General features: G+C 35.4%; 1 long non-coding RNA gene across 8 annotated transcripts; it reads left to right on the forward strand.

Moving 5' to 3' along the window:
• Positions 1-103: 103 nt before the first annotated feature.
• Positions 104-18,482, forward strand: LOC119548105. 8 transcript variants are annotated; one of them, XR_005219269.1, is made up of 5 exons: positions 668-820; positions 2,836-2,980; positions 17,615-17,681; positions 17,969-18,010; positions 18,065-18,482. It is a non-coding gene; the product is annotated as an uncharacterized LOC119548105 (long non-coding RNA). The 8 variants fall into 8 exon arrangements; XR_005219271.1 differs by lacking the exons at positions 668-820; positions 2,836-2,980 and adding an exon at positions 104-317; XR_005219273.1 differs by lacking the exons at positions 668-820; positions 2,836-2,980 and adding an exon at positions 104-317 and having other exon boundaries at positions 17,615-17,670.
• The last annotated feature ends 1,551 nt before the right edge of the window (positions 18,483-20,033 follow it).

Below are 20,033 nucleotides of genomic sequence, written 5' to 3' on the forward strand. Positions count from 1 at the left end.
GCAGACGGCGACGTCGACGTCGCTGCCGCTGCCGCTTTCTTTTGTCGCGAATTTCCAGTTGAGAATTGCATTTCATTTGCAAAAGTCTCGTTGCACACGGCGGTTCGCGAATCACGCTTCCTCTTCTTGCTGCAACTGTGTGCGTGTGGGTGTACGCGTATTGGCTGTCTGTGTGTGCGTGACTACACTGAAAATTGTGACGAATTCTTGTGGTTGGCGAAAGAGAAATGATTTGCATTTAACAGGTGCGATCGAGTGTGCCTAAGAAGAGAAAAAAAACTGAGAACTTGTGGTTGCAGCTACGTTTTGCAGCACTGGTAAGCGAGAAAATATTTAAGAAATACAGATTACAGAGGAGGAAAAATATTTAAAAATATATGTAGCTTGAATCTTTGGGATTTGCGTGTGTGTGTGTGCGAGAGAAAGAGAGAGGGAGAGAGAGACTGCAGCCAGAAATTGCAATACACACAAACAAATTGCCACGCAAAAAGCGGCCGGCTTGCCTCTCCCCTTTATCCCCTCCCCCTTTATTCACCCCTTTGTATGTGTGCACTGGATGCACTTGGTGCGATTCATTTGCTTTTATTACCATTTTTTTCCCCTCTCTGCACTCTTTTTTTTCTTTTTTTTTTTGCTTATTTGTGGGGGCTTTCGGCACGGTGGCAACCCTGGCAGCCAAATGCGTTGGTGAATAAGTTCTCTACCCTTTTGTCAGTGCGGAACGCGACTTTGAAATGCCTGCAGCTAGTGGCAATGCAGCGGAAAAATGCCATAAAAACATAAATATATTCACAAAAAGTTGAACTTCAAATAAAAGCTGGTACAAATAAACAAATCTATAAATAATGGCTGTAAAATAAAATGTAGTGCGTGCGTGCAAAAGTGAAGGAAAAACATTTATTGACTATTTTAAACATTAAAAAAAATTTTAAGCGTTTTAAAAAGGGTTTAAGAAGGAGCAGAAAAATAATTAAAGTCACAGTTTAAACTAGAAACTCAAATAAAAATTCAAATAAAAAACTTTTTCACTAGAGTTTGAACTTATAAACTATATTCTGGAGATATTTTCAACATAAAAATAAATTGAGAACAACACATACCAAAAAAAATAAATATCTTTATCTCTTTATGTAAAATTGCCCAAAAAAGCGTTCCAAATTTGTTTGTGCTGGAATTTTTCTTAAATTAATTTATTTCTATGCCCATTTTTTTAATTTTGTTAAATAAATCATTCTCAAATTGACAAATAACTCTGTGTTTATAAAATGTTTCTCTTAAAATTCAGTTACTTAAAACTTTATAAGCTTTTTTCTTACCAAAAATACCTTAAAATCATATTTAAACAAGCTGAAATTAAGCCAGACTAAAATTAAACATTTCTGTGCTGCAATTTTCATTATGAAAATCAATTGAAGGCAATTAAAACGCATTTTCTGTGCAATTGATGATGACCTACGACAAAGGAAATGAAGTCATACCCATACACACACACGAATCGCACACACACACACACACACACACACACGAGCACCGAAAAGCAAAGTGCAGGCCAAAAGCGAATGAGCAAAAACAAAAAAAACAAGCAGGGGGCCCTACGAAAGCCAACAACAACAAATTGAAAATTGCACTGCGCATGCACATGCACACACACACATGCAGGAAACTTTAACCCACACAGATAGGCCAACTGAGCGAAACTGCAGTGGTATGCGTGCGCTTTTGTTCGCTTGCGGAAAGAAGAAGCAGCTGGAAAAAGTACTTAAAAATATAATTAAAATTGGAAAATTGCTCTATAGACTCTTTGAATATATCCAAGAAATTCAAAGACATTGCAATGTATTAATAATTAATTAATTCATTTTATTTGTGATCCCTGTTTTCATTTTTTATATTTTTTAAATGCGCGTCATGCCAACGGCAGTTGAATGCACTTGGTTTTTTTCTCGAAGGGGGAAGCCATTGGTTTGATAATAAAAATGTACGGATTAATCGCTTCTTCCAATACATATGTATAATAGATCAAGCAGATGATTTTCTGGCCCAAAGAATTTTTTAAAGCCTTTTTAGGTAATACCAATTCTACGAAACTTGTTAGTGATAGTCCTTACCTTTATAAATATTGAAAAACTTAGAATTAAATAAAATAAATCGTTTTTTCATAGTAAAAGTCTTAAATTTTTAAATTAATAGTACCATAAGCCATTAAATTCTGCTGCTCTATTAAATATTTTGCAATATTGTTTGTTTTTCTCTGAAATCGTAAAACTTATTCACAGTTTTCAAGTCTCAACAATTTAAAATAGCCCCATTAAAAACCCTTACCTTCCATGCAAATATTATTTTAGTTCTGACTCATAGTCCAGCGTTTCCTTTCGACCTTGGCTGAAGTATTTAAAGTAGAATGGGCAGTGCAATTATTAAATTCTCTGCGAGCCCCAGAGGCATTCCATTGCACTTGGCGGCCATTTCCTCATGTTGTGTATCTACAACTGGAATTACTCATCATCAGCATTTCCATAGAAATCAAGGCGCACAACAAAAAGAATGCCACTAAAGTGGGGTATTAAATATACAACGAAAAAACAATTATTAAATCCTGAACATACAATACGATTTAGGGGAAACATATCGTTAAAATATTTGCCATACTTTGTGAAGGACTTGAAAGCATCATCAATATGTTTACAAACTCGAAAGTAAATGTGAATTTATAGAATCCTTTCAGGACTTGAAAACTTTGCAAACAAAACGGAAAATATATGAAAATGGCAGCACTTTTTCCAACTTCCTTTTTTTTTTTTCGTACCATTTGAACTCCTTATTTTTGTTGGGCAGGCGAGAAAGGGATGGGTAGCGGTGCCAAAGGACAATGGTTCAAGTGCAAAGAGGATGCCAAGCCGCATGCAACAATGCCAACAACAACAACAAGGAACGCCGAGCGAACGCCGAAGGACATGCCGTGCAATTTCCTTTTTCTGTGGTGAGTTGCAGCTATTGCGTATACGCCGTGTGGTGTACAGTGCGACAGAGAGGGCAGCACATCGTCTGGATAGACAGAGAGAGCAGCTATTTATAGCAGGCAGCTCCAAAACCGAGCTCAGCCTTGATTCCGCCCTTGAACTAACATTGCTGGCGAACTATTCCTGTATCTCCAGTCTCCTGTCCCCATCCTGTTTTTTTTTGCACCCGCAGTCGTCACAGCTGGAAACCAGTTGGATGGACACATATCAGGGGGGGGGTTTATTGGAGGTACTGTACAGGAGGTACTTGGGCACCCAGTGCATATGTCGCCAGTCAAGCGGTGATTTTCTGTTTGCCATCCGCTCTTTCACACTGCCCCAAGTCCTTCCCCTCCACAAACCGCCGAACCCAGCAGGCTTTGACATTGATTTTGTGCATCCTGCAGCTGTATTGGGGTATCTGTATCTGTATCTGTAAATGTATCTGTATCTGTGCAGGGCTCTCCTTTCCCCATTTGCAACCAACTGCCAAACAACTCCCACTCGACTCGACTCAGCTGTCAGCAGTTGCTGATGTCATGGCTGTTTATTTATACAAATAATTTGATTGTTTAGCAAACACTTTGATATAGAAGCGGCAAGAGCGAAAAATATGATATCTGATATTGGTTTAGAGGAATACGAGGCGTAGCATCGAGTTACTAGCCATATCGTATTTAACCTTGATTCTGTTGTTCAAAGGCACATTTGTTTGGCATTAAAAAGAATTCAAATGAAATATGAAACCAAGTTCTGATATATTTAATATAAACAAAATTGCAGGTGTGATACTATTTATACAAGAAGGAACTTCAGGTACATCTGAGTTGTAAACTTTAGTTGTCCTAAGATCTTAAAAGTATATTGCCTCTGATTAATAATAGAAAACTGTATGAGCTATCTGTATTTGGGATAAAAAAGTTGTTAGCCAATAAACTTAAGATAAGTCTCTCTGAATTTCTTTATTGAAATGCATTTAATCTGAGAGCAGCTTGCCTATAGAATTACAATGCATCTCTGCCTCCTTATAAATCATTCAAAACTGATGCGTAATAAATGCAAAAATATTTACAAGATAAAAAGAGAGCTGGTTGATGAAAAAAGGAAAAACAAGAAGTACAATTGAAACTTGAGCAAACAAAGGGCTACGTAAAATGTTTGCAAATTGAATTTCAAGTAAATATGAGCAATGCAATGTGAAAAGTAAATACACCGAGGGAAACGCACACAAGTACATAGACCGCTGAGCGACACATCGACAAGTATAGAGATGCATTCACAGACAGATGAATAGACTGAGGAAAAGTCTCTCGACTTGTATCTACGGTCTGTGTCGGTGTGACTGTGTCTGTGTCTGTGAGCATCTTTGTATCTATATATCTATCGGATGCAGTTTTACGCTTTAAAAGGAATTCTGTAGTTTATGCATGCGATGCGTTGTCTACATTAAGTTTCTTACCCGCAGCCTTCCCTTTCGGTCGCCCAGCTGCCGTCTCTTTCGGTCGCCACCATGCCCTCTCTTTCTATGACTGTACTCCGGCAGCCATGGAAACGACGTCATCGCATCATCGTCGTGCGTTGAGATGCCGAACCTAGTCAGCAATGGCGGCCTCCTCTCCAGTTCCCATTTCCCATCTCTCAGTCGCCGAAAAAATGCAACACAATTTGGAAAAAATAATTAAATATACAAAGAATGTATAAAAAATATGTATCAAGCTAAAGAATTAAAATGAAAATATTTCCTAACGTTGTGGGAGAAAGGAAAGAGTAATGCCGTGAAAAGACAAAAATTGAAGAAAGCTAAGACAACTTATTTTAGAGTATTATATGGAAAGGAAAAATTTGGAAAAAATAATTAAATTTATAAAGAATGTCTACAAAATATATATCAAGCTAAAGAATTAAAATGAAAATATTTCCCAAAGTTGTGGGAGAAAGGAAAGAGAATTACCGAGAAAAGACAAAAATTGAAGAAAGCAAAGACAACTTTTTTTTAAAGTATTATATGGAAAGGAAAAATTAGCTTTACAAGAGGAACGAGAAAAGAAGACCAAATACTTAAAAACAAATGTAAAAAGCAATAAAAAACAAACATCATAAGGAACAAAAACCAATTTTAAAGGCAAAAAAAATATAATACAAAGTTGGAAAAATAAGAAAAGATTAAAAAAAGAGGACAAGGTTAAAGAAAAATTGAAAAAACAAGATGAGAATCTGAAAGAATAGAGGCAAAAGATTCATAAAATAACTAGCCGCACTAGTACTTCAACCCTCCCGCCGCCCACTTGCCCATCTTGCATCGAATCAAGTCCATGTTCCTGGCTCTCTTTTGTGTATCTATAGAATGCCTTGTCTTCCTCTTCAGCGCTTTGGCCCGCTGCATCTGCAAAAACTACGAAAAAAAAAGGTGGGGAGGCGCTTATAAGCAGCTTAGTGCACAATTAAAGCCTTCTCTTCATTTTTTTTTGCAAGTCAAAGTGTCTTTGGCAAAGTATTTCAATTAGAGGCAAAAACATATCACGCATACGCCACGTTGCCTGTTGGTAGGATTAAGGCAGATTAAGCTAGGGGCTTAAAAGCTACAAATTCAGACGAGAATTTCATGAGGGATACCAAAGAAACTTTGAAAAATGTGGCTGCATTCAGAGATTGGTATTAGAGGATGTGGTTAATGTAGATGGCAAGTCTGCTTCGAAATAGCTGGAAAATTCTTCTAAAATTTATTGTCTGAAAAAGAATTTCATTAAATTAATTCTTTAAAAACATCTTTGTAGAATATATACGTTAATGCTTTGGCAAAAGATATGCAAAGTAATGATAAAATTCTTTGAGCAATAATACCATTAGGTTTTCTATTTCCTATAAATATGTATTAGATATGAATGTTGTTAATGTAGAAAGGAAATCTTTGGTTCTATGAGCTATGAATGTGCTTGAATAGTTTTCTTATTTAAGCTATAACAAGTTGTCAAGACCAACTTAATCCCCTAATCCCTGAGATACAGACTCTTAAGTGACTTTGTTGAGGCCAACAAATTGCTGGTCAGAATTGCGCATACGCCATGTTGACTGTCACAAACTGCCACAGGAGATGCACCTGTTCAAAGCTCGCCCTCCTGCTGTGTCATCAATAACTAACGACCATAATCCTGGTCACCCGTGGCGGGCATTTCCCCCTCTATATACCAAGGACCTTTTGGTGGTCGAGCAATTGGAACGGAGATGAATTCAGAACGGTAGATTGACAGTAACGGAAGGTCGACAACAGATTAACCCTTGGCCAACTGCTTGGTTGACTTCTGTACGCATGAGCAGGAGGATCACCCTCTTGCAAAAAAAGAAAGGTTCCTAACTTGTCCCATAACTGTACTTGTGCGAAAAGAATAAGGACTGTATTCAGAGCATGACCATCAAACAAAATAAAAAGGGGGAATCCTCATCAGAAGAAAAAAAAGGAATAAGGAAAATAAAAGGGGATCAGAGGGGTATAATAAAGAGATTGCATTCCAGGTCGTACAAAGGGTTAGCTTTGTCTACATTGCAATTTGCAAAATATTTCCATATGTACGCTTTTTTCTCTGCTGCTGTCGCTGGCTTCGTTCAAATGCATCGTAATGAATGTCATCCGTTTCACTTTGAATTATGTCATCCACTGTGACACACATTTACAAACACCACCAGCTTAGATGCACACACACACTCGCATTTATATATATAAAGTCGTATATGTACAATCACATAAATATAAACATGGATAGCCCAACCAACTGTTTCTCATTAGCCATAGAAAATGACCCCTTACTTCGCCTGTTTTCCCCATTTGGTCTTCGGTTTCATTAAGGCTTTGTTTCCGTTTTTGTTATTCAAGAGCTTACATATAAACTTTCAAATAACCGACATCGAAGCGGTTTCGATTACTGTTTAACTCAAATATGGATTTAACTGAGCTTCGGAAAAGCATTGAATGATAAATATTACTTTGAAATATTTATTTATGTAATTTGTAAAAAAGAATAATTTGAAAAAATATCTTTACTTATAGTATGTAAAATATTCTTCAATTTAGCTGTAGATATACATTACAATCGTTCGTTAATTGTGTAATCCAAGTTGACTTAACAATTACAGCGAATTGCAATAAATTACGGAATGTTTTCCTAGACCGACCAGACACAATAGAAACAATTTTAATCGTTCAAAAAAATGGGCTAACCGACATCAATAAATAAATTCTCACAACCCGCTATTTAAATGAGAAAAATGGAAATTAATGTGAAAACAGCGGGTAGAGGAAAAAACAATTACGTTAAGTACAACAAAAAATAAGAAAAATTGTGCCTTTGTACCGTAAAATATTTTTGTTGCATTAATTTTTTACTTTTCCTTCGAATTTATTTTTCTACACTTCTTTTCCCTATTAAAGAAACATAACTTTACAACCTCTTTTTTGGTAAAAGTTCCTTGCATTACATCAATTCCCTGATCGCATTCCCAAATATGTAACCAATATTTTGTGGCTCTCAATTTCATAAGATTTTATCACAATCATAAGGCCAAATTATAGCCTTCATTCAACACCAGCAAATCCCTTGTAAAAACGCTATCGTTCGTTTGTGTCGACCTGAAATTGGCCGAAAATTATATAGTGGCTGTTGTTAACCCTTCCCCTGATCTTCTGTTGCTGTCCAAGTCGCTGAATTCAACGGTACAACTAATTTGTGCCGCCAGCAAGAGAAGAAACTTCTAAAGAATTGGCCCGAAACAAAGTCAGAAGAACAGACAATAAACTCAAAACTGAACAGAACTCGACTGAAGGCGGAAGTTCGCCAAAGAAGCCAATTGAATGCAAAAAAGTTGAATAAAACAAAAAGAAATAAGGAACACACAACTCGAGTTAAAGAACAAGTGTTGTTGAACGAAGCTTTAAAGTTTTGGTAAAAGGGAAAAATCGAATAATTAAGAAAATAACTTTATACACATACTCTTTAAAAAATATGGTTAAACTTTAGTATCAATTAAAAAATATTGTAAAAGGCAACATTTTAAAGAATCCAAAAATATTTATATTTTTTAGATCATTCAAGGGCTTTCTATTGTTAATTCTAATTATATTGACAATATATACAAAAAGTAGTTGGGATTATAGAGCATTACCAAAAAAGACAAAGACAAATTAATACTTCTTCAGTATAGAAATTTCCTAACCTTTGGAATGTTAACGGTTTTGAATAGGTACTTTATTTTTTTACAGCTCTTATTTGATTAAAAAGAAAATAAAAAAGACATTGTTGAGCGGAGATTGGGGAACGATGGTGGTTAAAACTTCAGTTAATTGGCAGCTGCCTTGAGGAGGCCAAAAGGAAGACCAAGGAGCCAGAAGAAGTAACCAAGAAGTGAAAGAACTGCAACCGGTTTGCAGACACTTTTTCCTCAGCTTCTTGGTTGAAATTTGTTTGTTTGGTCTACACGTCGTATGCGTAATTAGATCTTTGTGTTTGCATTAGCTTCGTTTGCTAATTGGACTAAGCTTGGCTAGCACATTGCACTCGAAAGCTAACAAAAGGAGCGTAAAAAAGTTGGTAAAGCGCTATCCAATAGAAAGGCACTGGGAAAAATATTTAATGATAATGATTGGAGCTATAAAATGCATTAACTCCCTTGAAGAAATTAAAATGTTGATACATTTTTATCTTAAAACTAAGTTTAAGTACAAGTTATTTATCTATTACTTTTTTCCTTTGCCAATCGAATATTAATCACTCCATAAAATTCTTTAACGATCTTGTAATTGGATTTACGAGATCGTTAAGTTCCTAATGGTGTGGAGTTTTTAATGGTCGCTTATTCTTTAATTATTTGCTAGATTTCTTTCAGTGCTGGAAAGACATTGGCATTGCATTGATGTTGATAATGACGATGATGAAATTCAGGTTTTGGCTTTAAACGATCCTCGACCCTAGGGTGCTCGCCAGAACCTCTTGCCTTCTCTTTGACTCTTCGAGACCCCTTTTTTCGCAGTGACGTTGCATTTATTTTTTAGCAAGCGGTATAAAACGAGTTTTTGCCACTGTTCTTCCCGCTTTTTTTTTGCCGCTTCTTCACTTCGTTCCCCCGCCCCTGAACATACATTCACATTCTTCTGGTACTCCCCTCCGAACCCCCTTTCCCCCTTTTTGAACCCCTTTCGTTCCCCCCCGTCCGCGTACCACGCTCTATTGGATTCCTGATGCGCTGCGACTTTGGTTCGTCTACCTTCTGGCTTTTGTTTAGTTGCCATGTTGCATAGGATTTTGAACCCGTTTCGCTCACCCCCTCTCACTCCCTGCAACCACCGCCCATGGCCCATTGCATGTGGCGTCCCTAACCTAACCCAACTTTTTAGCGCAAAGCTTTTTGTTTCTCCCCATTCTCTGCTCTTTGTTGCGGCTTTTGTGTTTGTTGTGTTTGTCTTGCACGTTTTGTTTGTTGTCGTCACACACACAATCGTAAAAGGTATAAAAACCCTGAAAAAAATCAACAATATTTTATGGGGTTTCATTGTAGAAATTGCATTTCGTCGTTATCTCTCATCTGTGGTGGCATGTGTTAATTGTTTAATTAACCCGATTTGCCCAGAATCTGTTGACATTTTGTCGCAGCTAAATGGGTTGAATTAATTGGATAATACGGGTTAAAGTGATGATCCCAGGATTTTTAAGGTTCGCCCTAGAATGTGCATACATTTTCACACACACTCGGTTTTTAGTTGTAATATCTGTAATATCTAACATATCTTCCGAGTCAAGTTAAAAGCATATTATCTTTTGCTTAACCCATATTACATGGTTTAATTGTAACTAATGCATTTTCCTTATGTATAATATCATCAACGTCACTGAAACTAATTAAATTTCTGTTGAAAACTTTCTATAGTTCTTACACTTTTCCACCTTTTGAGCTCTCACCGAAAGTCTTGGAAACTTTCCTGCCTCTTTTTTATGACCAAACTTTGGGCTGTCAACTGTGAGGCGACTGCTCCCACATGAGGAAGATCTCGTTTTAATGGAAATAATTGCAATTTTGTGCATAATTTATGACCGGCACCCACGCACACTGGCAGAAAAGTCGAGCAGAAACGAAATCTTCTGCACTCACGCTCATAACTCACTCAGGCCAAAGACAACGGATGCTCTCTCCCGCTTTTCAGGCATATGAAAATTGGCAAAAGTAATTTGTGGCACATGTGGGTGGGCTCTGAATAAATGCCAGTTGTGGGTGCCACAAAGGGGGGCGTGAAATGCAATCAACTACAATGAGAAATTACAGGCACCGAAAGGCAACAAACAAAAAAGAGGACAACAACAAATGTGTGTAAGCTGCGCGTATTTCCTGTTTGCCTGTGTGTTTGTACGCAAATATGCAAAATGAATGAAAACGTCAGAGGGCTCCACAAACATAAGTACACTTGAAAAAAGAAAAATGAAACAAAATTTAGTTTGTGAGTTACACAGGGGGATGGAAATTTTACCGCGGGAATTAAGGCCGCGTGGTATTTTCATCGGCGGCCTAAATTCGTTTTCTAAAATGAATTATGGCCGCGGCCTTATTTCATCATCATCATTTATTTATTACACAATTTTGAATCTTTTTTAAATTTGTGAAATTACCTAAGAGCTCCGTTTTCCTAATTTTAGTACTTTAACTATTTTAAATTTGTTTTCCTTCATTAAATATTAAGCTTTTTACCTGTAATATTTAAATATATAGCCTTTAACATTTTAAAATATTTTTTCTGTCCCAAGTAACAAGTAATTCTCTTTTAAAATATATGAAAACTGAAAAATCTAATGTACATAATGTATAAATCAAAGAAAAACGTATTAATGAACTATTAATTGAAACAGTATATGTTAAAATAATATCTTTAGAAGGCAAAGATTTTCAAATTCATTTTAATAATACATTTAATGTATATAATTCTTTTTTAAAATATAAAAACAAAAAATCAAATCAAAGAAAAACGTATTGATTAACTATTAATTAAAACACTAAATGTTTAAGTAATATCTTTAGAAACCAATAAATTTTAAAATAATTTTAATAATACATAAAAATTACATAAAATTGTAATTGAAATCCCTTAAAAAATTCTGATTAAAATTTTTTTCCTAATCGCGTTGAATTCTTTAAAAATGATTATTTTTTGTGTGCAAATACAAAATTGCGAATTCTGCAATGCAAATGCAGCAAGAGATTGCCGCTAAAGAGAGTGGAAGAGCGCGGAGAAAATAAAGTTATCTCTTGGGTTCTCTTTATCGCGTTGCGCTGTTGTTGCTGCTGCTGCTGCTGCCGCTGCTGCTGCTGCTGCGCTGCAAGTTGCGTGTCATTGACCTTTGGAATTGCATGTTGCTGCTGTGCTGCCGGCGTCGCTTTTCGCTTGTGTGCCGCTGCTCTCCTCCGGCTACGTCATTCTACGCTACTTCGCACTGGAATACTGCCACTGCCACTGCCACATTGAAGTTTCTGCCACATGAGGCAGCCTGCTGTCTGGCCGCTCACGTGCGCCCTCTCTTTCGCGCCGCGCCACCCGTCTCGCTCGCTCCCCTTCCGCAGTGCGAAATTATATCAAGGAAGGAATACTTTGCCGCTTATCTTCCGCCTCCATTGTTGCCCCCGAAAGTTATTTCAATATCTTCGGGGGTCCCTCGTTCCCCGATTTTTTGTCCATCCCGTTTTTAATGCTCTTTTTTTGGCCAATATCTGGGGATTTCTTTCGGTTTCAATTAGGTGCTTAATCTTCCACTTAAAAAAATAAATATTACATAAATAAATAAACATTTTAAAAATTATTAAATTAAATTTTTAAATTATTGGACTTAAATAATTTAGAAAAAATTGCAGTCCTTAACAGATGTTTATAATCCGCAAAAGAAAAATGTAGTAGAAATATTAAAATTTTTTAAGTAATCTTAGTTAATTAAGATGCAAGATGATTATGAAAATAATTAAAACAAAATTATAATGAATGAAACAAAATAGTATCGGAAATATTATTATATTATTTAATTAACACCATTATTGTTACAATTTAATGGGTCCTAGAAAGTTGGTCTGATCCTCTAATACCACAAATACAAAGAAGGAAAAACTCAACAAATTAAAAAGCTTAAAAGCAATAAAGGCGCCCTTTCCACTGCACTTAAACCATTGACCATCCAGCGGATAATTCGCGACAAACTCCAAAAACGATAGCAAGTTGTATGAAGGGAAAAAGTTTGCCAGCGATTGTCTACAGAGTCTTGTCCCAGGGCTTTCAGTCGCAGAGTTTCCGAGTTTCCGAGTTCATTGAACGCCTTCGCCTTCGCCAGACATAAAGCAAACTCAATAAGCGAACGCAGCGAGCAAATAAACAGCAGCCAATAAGAGATACGACTGTGCAGATACAAATCGCAGCCAAAGATACTCTTCTGCTGCTGTCACAACAGGCCAAAAGAAGAGTCCAAGACGGCGAAGATAGGTGAAGGAAACGGCAAAAAAGTCAAGGGAACAGGTTGAGATTTGGTCCCAGCCAGAGAAGCCCTTGGGATCGATCGATCAATTGAGATTTATATGATGCATTCTGCCTGGGAAATAACCGATCGTTTGGGAAAAAAGTGGTATGATTTGCAATAATCAAAGAAATATTTTAAAGGCCCTAATAAAAGGAACTTCTGAACGGTATAGATTTAAATAATTTAACAAAAACTGTATGAACATATAGTATTATTATTATAAAATGTTCGGCTATTATGTAAAACTTACAGGCGAACTTAAATTTTCTATAGCTTAAAAATAGATTTCACATGTAATTCTTAATTTCCTTACATCGATTTATCTACAAGTTTACAAGCTTATTACATTTCATTAATTATGTTAATAGAGTTAAGAAATGCTATAATTTTTTTTTTATTTGAGATGCATTGGGGTTAAATATAAAATATATAATTTATAATTTTTGCAGCAAAAGATTTTGATGATTTCCCAAAACGATCGTCGCATTTAGAACACTTATTTTTTGAGTCTTACACAATTACTTTAATTTAAAGTTATGTTTAGTTATGATCTTGTTTTTTTCTTTTGGAAAATCATATATGTTAAAAAAAGTTAGTTTTTATTAATGATATATCACTTATTACAATGATAAAAATATATTTTTGATAGGTTTATTATAAAAAAAATTGTATTAATGTAGAATTATCTACGTAATTTTTTCTGTTAAGGAATGGTAACTTTTGATAGTTTTAGAGTAGGTTTACGAATAGGTTTTGTTCTGTTACTTAACCTAGAAATTTAAAAATATCCGGAAACGTAAAACCCTGAGAGACACGCGTCACCTGCCATATGATTTAATTGGCGACAAAAATATTGCACAATTTTGTGCCTGCGGCCATCTCAGCCGAGCAGCGACAAAAGGCCAGTCAAAACACACAGAACACGGCAAGTGCCGCTGTCCCAGGCCCAGAAACCGAAACAGAAACAGAAAAAGCCAGACCCAGACCCAGACTCGGCCATAAAAAGGAGCAGTCAATGTACTGCAAAAGGGAAAAAGTTGCAAAAAGCCGAAGGGAAACATAAAAATAAAAGGGAGAAACAAAGCAGAGTTAAGAGGAACCGTAGCATGACGCGGCAGCCATGACCCACACCAACAAACAGGAAGAGCGGAGCGAAAGGCCAAAACAACTTTTGGCCAAAAAGCGGCAACTGTAATAAAAGTGCAGGCGCGGTGCGAGTGGGATGGCAGCACCCAGTGGCGGCGAGAGGGGGTGCATTTACTCGCTTCAACGCCAAATTTCAATTACAATTACCAACGCGAGCGAGAAGGAAGGAAAAATCTAGTAAAAAGAAGGAATTTTTCATGACTGGGAAATAGGAGAAATAGCTAAAAACACAGGCTCAAGAAAAAAGAATTCTAAAGCTTAAAGAAATTGGTGTTTTATTTTAGCTTACAGATATTTCCGGAAGTGTAGAAACGTTTATCTACTTTATTTGTAACTTGATTTATTTAAAATTTGTAAGTTTTCAAGTAGGGCCAACTAGTTTAAAAAACAAAAAATGGTGCAAAAAGTGCTGCATACTTTGTGGAGTCTTATGGTACAAAATATTTTATTTAGAAAAAAATATTTTTCCTATAACCTTATAAACAATACTTTAAGATACCATAAGAAATATGTTATATTTATTTTTTTTTAGTACAGGTATTTTTTTTTATATCTTGGATACTTTATGATGACATAATATATGGCTAAAAAATGTACTTATTTTAAAAATTCTTTAAAGCCCTTTCCTTGAAATTTCTTTTAAGAATGTAAGAAAAATTAATAGTTTGTTTTTATGATAAAAATGATTATATGATATTTGCATCTCGATTTATTTAAAATTTGTATATTTTCAGTTAGGGCCAACTAGTACAAAATATTTTATTTAGAAAAAAATATTTTTCTTATAACCTTATATATATATTATATATATATATTATTATAATACTTTATGAAACCATAAATAAATTTTTTTTTGCACAAGTTTTTTTCTTATATCTTAAATACTTCCTGATGTATACCAACATAATATATGGCTGAAAAATGTTTTTATTTTAAAAATTCCTTAAAACTATTTCACTGAAACTCGTTTTAAAAATGTAAGAAAAATTAATAATTTGTTTTTATGATAAAAATGATTATATGATATTTCGAAACTTATAAAAAATTGTCTTCGATGATAATTCATATAACACTTTCCCAATATTTGCACATTACAATTTTCTCTCTGTGTAAATGTTTACGTTGTGGGCCAGAAGGAGTTTGGCGGCTTAGAGTGAATGAAGCATAATCTGAGCAGAACTGCAGATGGAGTTTCGTTCTCCGGATTCTCTCTGCTTGCTGTTGGATCCGTCGCATGGTCGTATATGGCCATTAAAAATGGCTGCTAACATGGCTGCGAACAACACACACACACACACACATGCACACAAGAAGAGCAACAGACACTGCAGAAGGAGACACATAAGGCACACAAACGAGCGGGGCACACCAATACAAGTGCCTCTTGGGGCAGCATTTAAATCGGAGCAGCTCCACGAATGAAGTTGCAAAACAGAACGCCCAAAGGTTAATCAACTCTGCAACTCTCGACTCTCCCATCTGCAATATAGGGTTGCCATCGCGCAACTCCACAAGAAAGGGGGGTAAAAAGGGGGTTTGAAAGCGGCGAAGGCCAAGCAGGAGAGTCTAATTGAATTGGTTGGTTGGATGATGTCGACTCTGCTCCACTCTTTTTTTAACTCCCCTTTTTGCCCACCCCTCTTACCAACTCCCCCACCCCCTTTAAAACCCTATTTTCGGCTCCCATGACAATGGCATTGAGTGAGAATCAACAAAACCGCAAAGAGCTCTCTTCAAAGAGAGGCCAAAGAGTTAGAAGAAAGCGAAGAGATTAGTGTATTGCATAATTTTGTGCAACTCCCACACATATGGGAGCTGTCTGTGTGTGTGTAGGTTCTTCACTGTGCATGTGTGGCATTGGCTTTGTGTGTGTGTAGGAGCTTTGGCCTTGGTTTTTTACAATGCTTGATGTTGGCGTTAATGGGGAAACCGTCAAAATGTAGTTGAATAATTAGGCTGGTTTAAATATTACACAAAAACTAAAGATTTTCTAATTTATTTTGAAAAATTAATTGTATAAAATATATAAGCCTACATATTTAAAAAAATAATTAAATCGTGTATTGCCCACTACAAGTAATTTTTCGATATATATTAAATATATTAATATATACAAAATTAATATATATTAAATGTATATGTTTTTACTTTATAAAATTGTATTTAAATACATTTAAATTTTTTTACTTTTTAAATCTTTTAGCCATTTTTATTGTGTATTGTTTTACTTTATTACACTTGTAAATTTTAAACCTTTTTAAATCCTTTTGAAAGTTGTTTAAAATAGAGTTTATTATTAAAAATATTTTCATTGCAAACTATCTGTCAAAATATTCATTTAATTAAAAAACGATATGTTCATACGGATGGATGGATGAATATTATATATATTTATATTTATATATTTATATTTATCTTGCATTTACATACAGAATATTTTCAATCACAGCAAATTACCATTGACAATGTCGCAATTTTAATTTAATTTTCTGCTGCCAGCGATAAATGAAAATTAATGACAAAAATTCCGTTTGACAAGCAGCGAGCGAAGGAAAAGCAAACAGTTTCCAGATGATTGCATCCTGCCGACTGGACACAAATGAAATTATATATTTTTGATTAATGAGCTGCAGGGCCAAAGGATGCCGTTAAAGTGATTTCTTTTACATAAATAACGAACTTTTAATGAAATTGCACAGCAAATAAATTAGTGTAAATATAAGTAAGACACACACGGCGTATGGGTGATATTTTAAAATGAAATTAAAGTTTTATAAAATACCGAAGGTAAACAAAAAGAGAGTGTGGCCGAGAGGGTTAAGAGAGCTTAAGAGAAACCAGAACGAGTTGCAAACAGAAAAAAAAAGCGTTGTGCAAAAATTTGCAGCGCTGCTCTGCTGCTTTTTGCCGCTGCTGCTGCGGACTGTTACCGGTTTTTAATAGGAAGGAAACCAGAAAGCAGCCCCTCTTGCTGGTGTTGGTGTGTGTGTTCGATGTGTGTGTGTGTGTAGCGTCTGTCTGCTGTGAATTTGTTGAGGCAGGTCCTGGCTGAAATACGCGAAAATAGGTACAGCCAACGAACTGCGCTCCAGACGACTGTCTGCTACCACCGAAAGAAGCATTGAAAACATGTGGAAAAGTGGCAGGGCCAATGGGTGAAGACGGCTAGAGAATCGCATCGGCAGTACCCAGTACTCGGAACCCGGTACCCCCACTAGTACATATGTAGTACTTGCTAGCTGCAACATGGAACCGGGAACCGGGAACTGGGAACAGGGAACTCGGGACGACAACACTCATATAGCCATAACACTCGATAGATACAGCCGCAGTCGCCGCTCTGCCGGCGCTCAGCCGAGCATAGTGGCATAGCTATAGCTTCAGGTTCAGCCTCAGTTTCGGTTCTGAGCTTCAGCTGCAGCAACGTTTCCTCACCCAACCAACCAACCAACCAACCATCCATCCATCTATCCATACATAATATATATACCTTCCCGTATATACCCCTTCTCTGCCTCTCAATATAGTTTATACGTCTAGATTCGCGTCGAACTATTATGTTCTTTTTTTTCGGTATTTTTTTTTTGGTGATTTTCCCCTTTCCGTGCAAAAAGATGAATATGTAATGCAATTTTTCCATCGCTGGCTTTCCTTTGTTGCAAATTGAATCGAACTGCAGCGAACTGGGCGATCGGCTTACGTGGCCAGAGAGACAAATCTATCGGGGATTAGGCCAAGTCAAGTGGAATTGTATCTTTCAGCAAAGCTCTCCTTGCGGTTTATCGCTGCTGGATGTGAACATAAAGAGAAACGGATAATAAACCTATAAATATATGTAATGTTTAACATTAGATACAAATAAGCAAAAGAATTATATTAGGGATTTGGCCAAGTTTATTGAAAATAGTTTTTCATTTTGCTTTTCTCTTTCTCTTGCAGATTATTCGATAGTGATGTGACCACGAAGATTCATTGTAACCATAATAACCATAAACGTAAATATGTGGTAATATTTCCATTTAAATGGGAAAGAAGATAAACAAACATTTAAGAGAAATTGGATATTGAACTTACATTTTTTTTAATCAAACATAATTTACAAAATATAACTGGAATTAGGCAAACTAAACTGCAAATGGAACTTTAGATTTTTGTTAAAAAAATGGGCTAAAAAATGTCTGTTGTGAAAAAATTTACGTGGAAACTAAATTTAAAAAATTTATTTATTGCTAATGCAAAGACTTACAATAATATTTAACATAAATAAATACCTTTATACATTTTTTATTTCAGTTTATACCTGTTAAACCTGATCTAAAGGAAACAATAGCAATCGTAACTATGATATTTCAAGTTTAATGAAATATTTAACACTTTCTTACGTTACAGATGACTCAGAAGAACCCGGATGACATTTCTATTGTCCTGCTGGAATTTCACAACATTACCAAATGGATTTAAACGAGTTTGCACCCAGATGGGGTGATTCGACCATTCCGATTCAATTTCAATCACCGCCTAAATAATTTCTAATCCAACACGAAATGGTGCATACTTACATATGGACCATTAACAGAAACCCGTAAATCCGAACTTGTGCTGTTTTATATCTGTTACAAGACCGGCATTATGGGAGTCTGTCAATGCAAACAACTGGTTTTTGGCAACAAAATCGAATGACATATCAAAAAACTGTAATAATGGCGGAGTAAGGATTAAAAGTTAAAAAGCGATTATAACTATAAAAATAATAATATGACCAGAATAACTATAAACCAATATTATTCAAAATTAATAATGTTGATAACTAAATGGATTGCTATTATAAAATTAAACCTTTTTTAAAATTAAAGCAAAAAACAAAATTTTAGTTTAATTTGGTTAAATACAATTTATTGATCAAAACTTCTCAATTAAAAATGATTTGATCAATAATAAAAATGAATAAAAATCCAAATTAAACACAATCAAACTGTTTTTTTTTTATAATTCGGAGCTTAAAAGCAAATCTGATAAACATTATGACTTATTAATTACAATAATACAAAAACGTAACAAATTAAAATGACTCAGTATCATATAAAATATTTTATTTCAAAAGCATATTTAACAACTTTAATTTAAATATATATTTCAATATGATTTCTCCCCATTATTCTTCTTATTTGCCAACATCATTTTAACCAAAAACCGAGCCAATAAAACTACCCAGAAAATCCTTAAACACCAAACCACCCAGCAAAAAGGACTACACCAAGGACCTTTTTCTCTCTGGCAAATTGAGGTAGTAGGTTGTATAGTAGTAATTACAAATCATACTATACAATGTGCTAGCTTTCTTTGCTTGACTACAAGCCACAATTGATTAAAACTCCCAATCAATTGCACCACCAACTCAACCCACTCCCAGCCATACAAAAGTTGGCGGTGCAAGACAATTTGATTGTGGACAACAAGAATAGTGTTCTAAGCCAGACCTTCGTTGAATTTTCATTGCGAATGCCTTGGACTTTTAAATGCAACCGGGCGTATGTAAATATTGGCATTAGTGACATGTGCAAATGTTTGTATGGCTGATTCCCTGAGACCCTAACTTGTGACTTTTAATACCAGTTTCACAAGTTTTGATCTCCGGTATTGGACGCAATCTTGCTGATGTTAGTAAAAAAAAACGAAGGCAAAACCAAAAGCTGATCGAGGGCGGTATTATCGGAAGTAAAGCAATCATTTTTCAGAAGGTAAAGGTCTAAACAAAACTAATGAAAATCACATACCCTAAGATTCAAGTTTCTTTGACAGACATATGCAGTTCGGCTGGTTATGGAATCTTGGAGAATAGCTTTCGGATTTGATTGACCGAAGTTCCAGAAAAGTTCATCTTTACGTTGACAGCGCGAGCTTTAGTTTATTTCAGAAACTACACTCAAATTTAAGTTATAAAACATAAAAACGTTTTGTTTGTTTATAGCGAATTATTTAAATCATGGTTTATATTTATTTTTACTTCGATCTAGTACATAAGAAATATTAAAATTTAATTGAATTTGTAATTCATAGAATTTTTGGTTATTATACTTGTTACTCGTAGACTAATAAGGTATCTTGTGTTCGTCGGAAAGTATGTAACAGGTAGAGGGAAGCGTTTCCGACCTTCTAATGTATATATATTCTTGATCACGATTATTTGCCGATTTCGACTAGCTAGCTAATATAAAAGTTAGAAAGTTGGGACTAAGCATACAGATTCTATGGATTCTTAAGCCGCTCAAAATTGTCCACATTTATAAAGATTTTCTATAAGTCTAAATTTCAATTGATTTTACTGATCAATATCTATCTAAATGCTGAAAATGGTAGC

Source organism: Drosophila subpulchrella, chromosome 2L, assembly GCF_014743375.2.
Source record: "Drosophila subpulchrella strain 33 F10 #4 breed RU33 chromosome 2L, RU_Dsub_v1.1 Primary Assembly, whole genome shotgun sequence".
In the NCBI taxonomy this organism is placed as follows: Eukaryota; Metazoa; Arthropoda; class Insecta; order Diptera; family Drosophilidae; genus Drosophila; species Drosophila subpulchrella.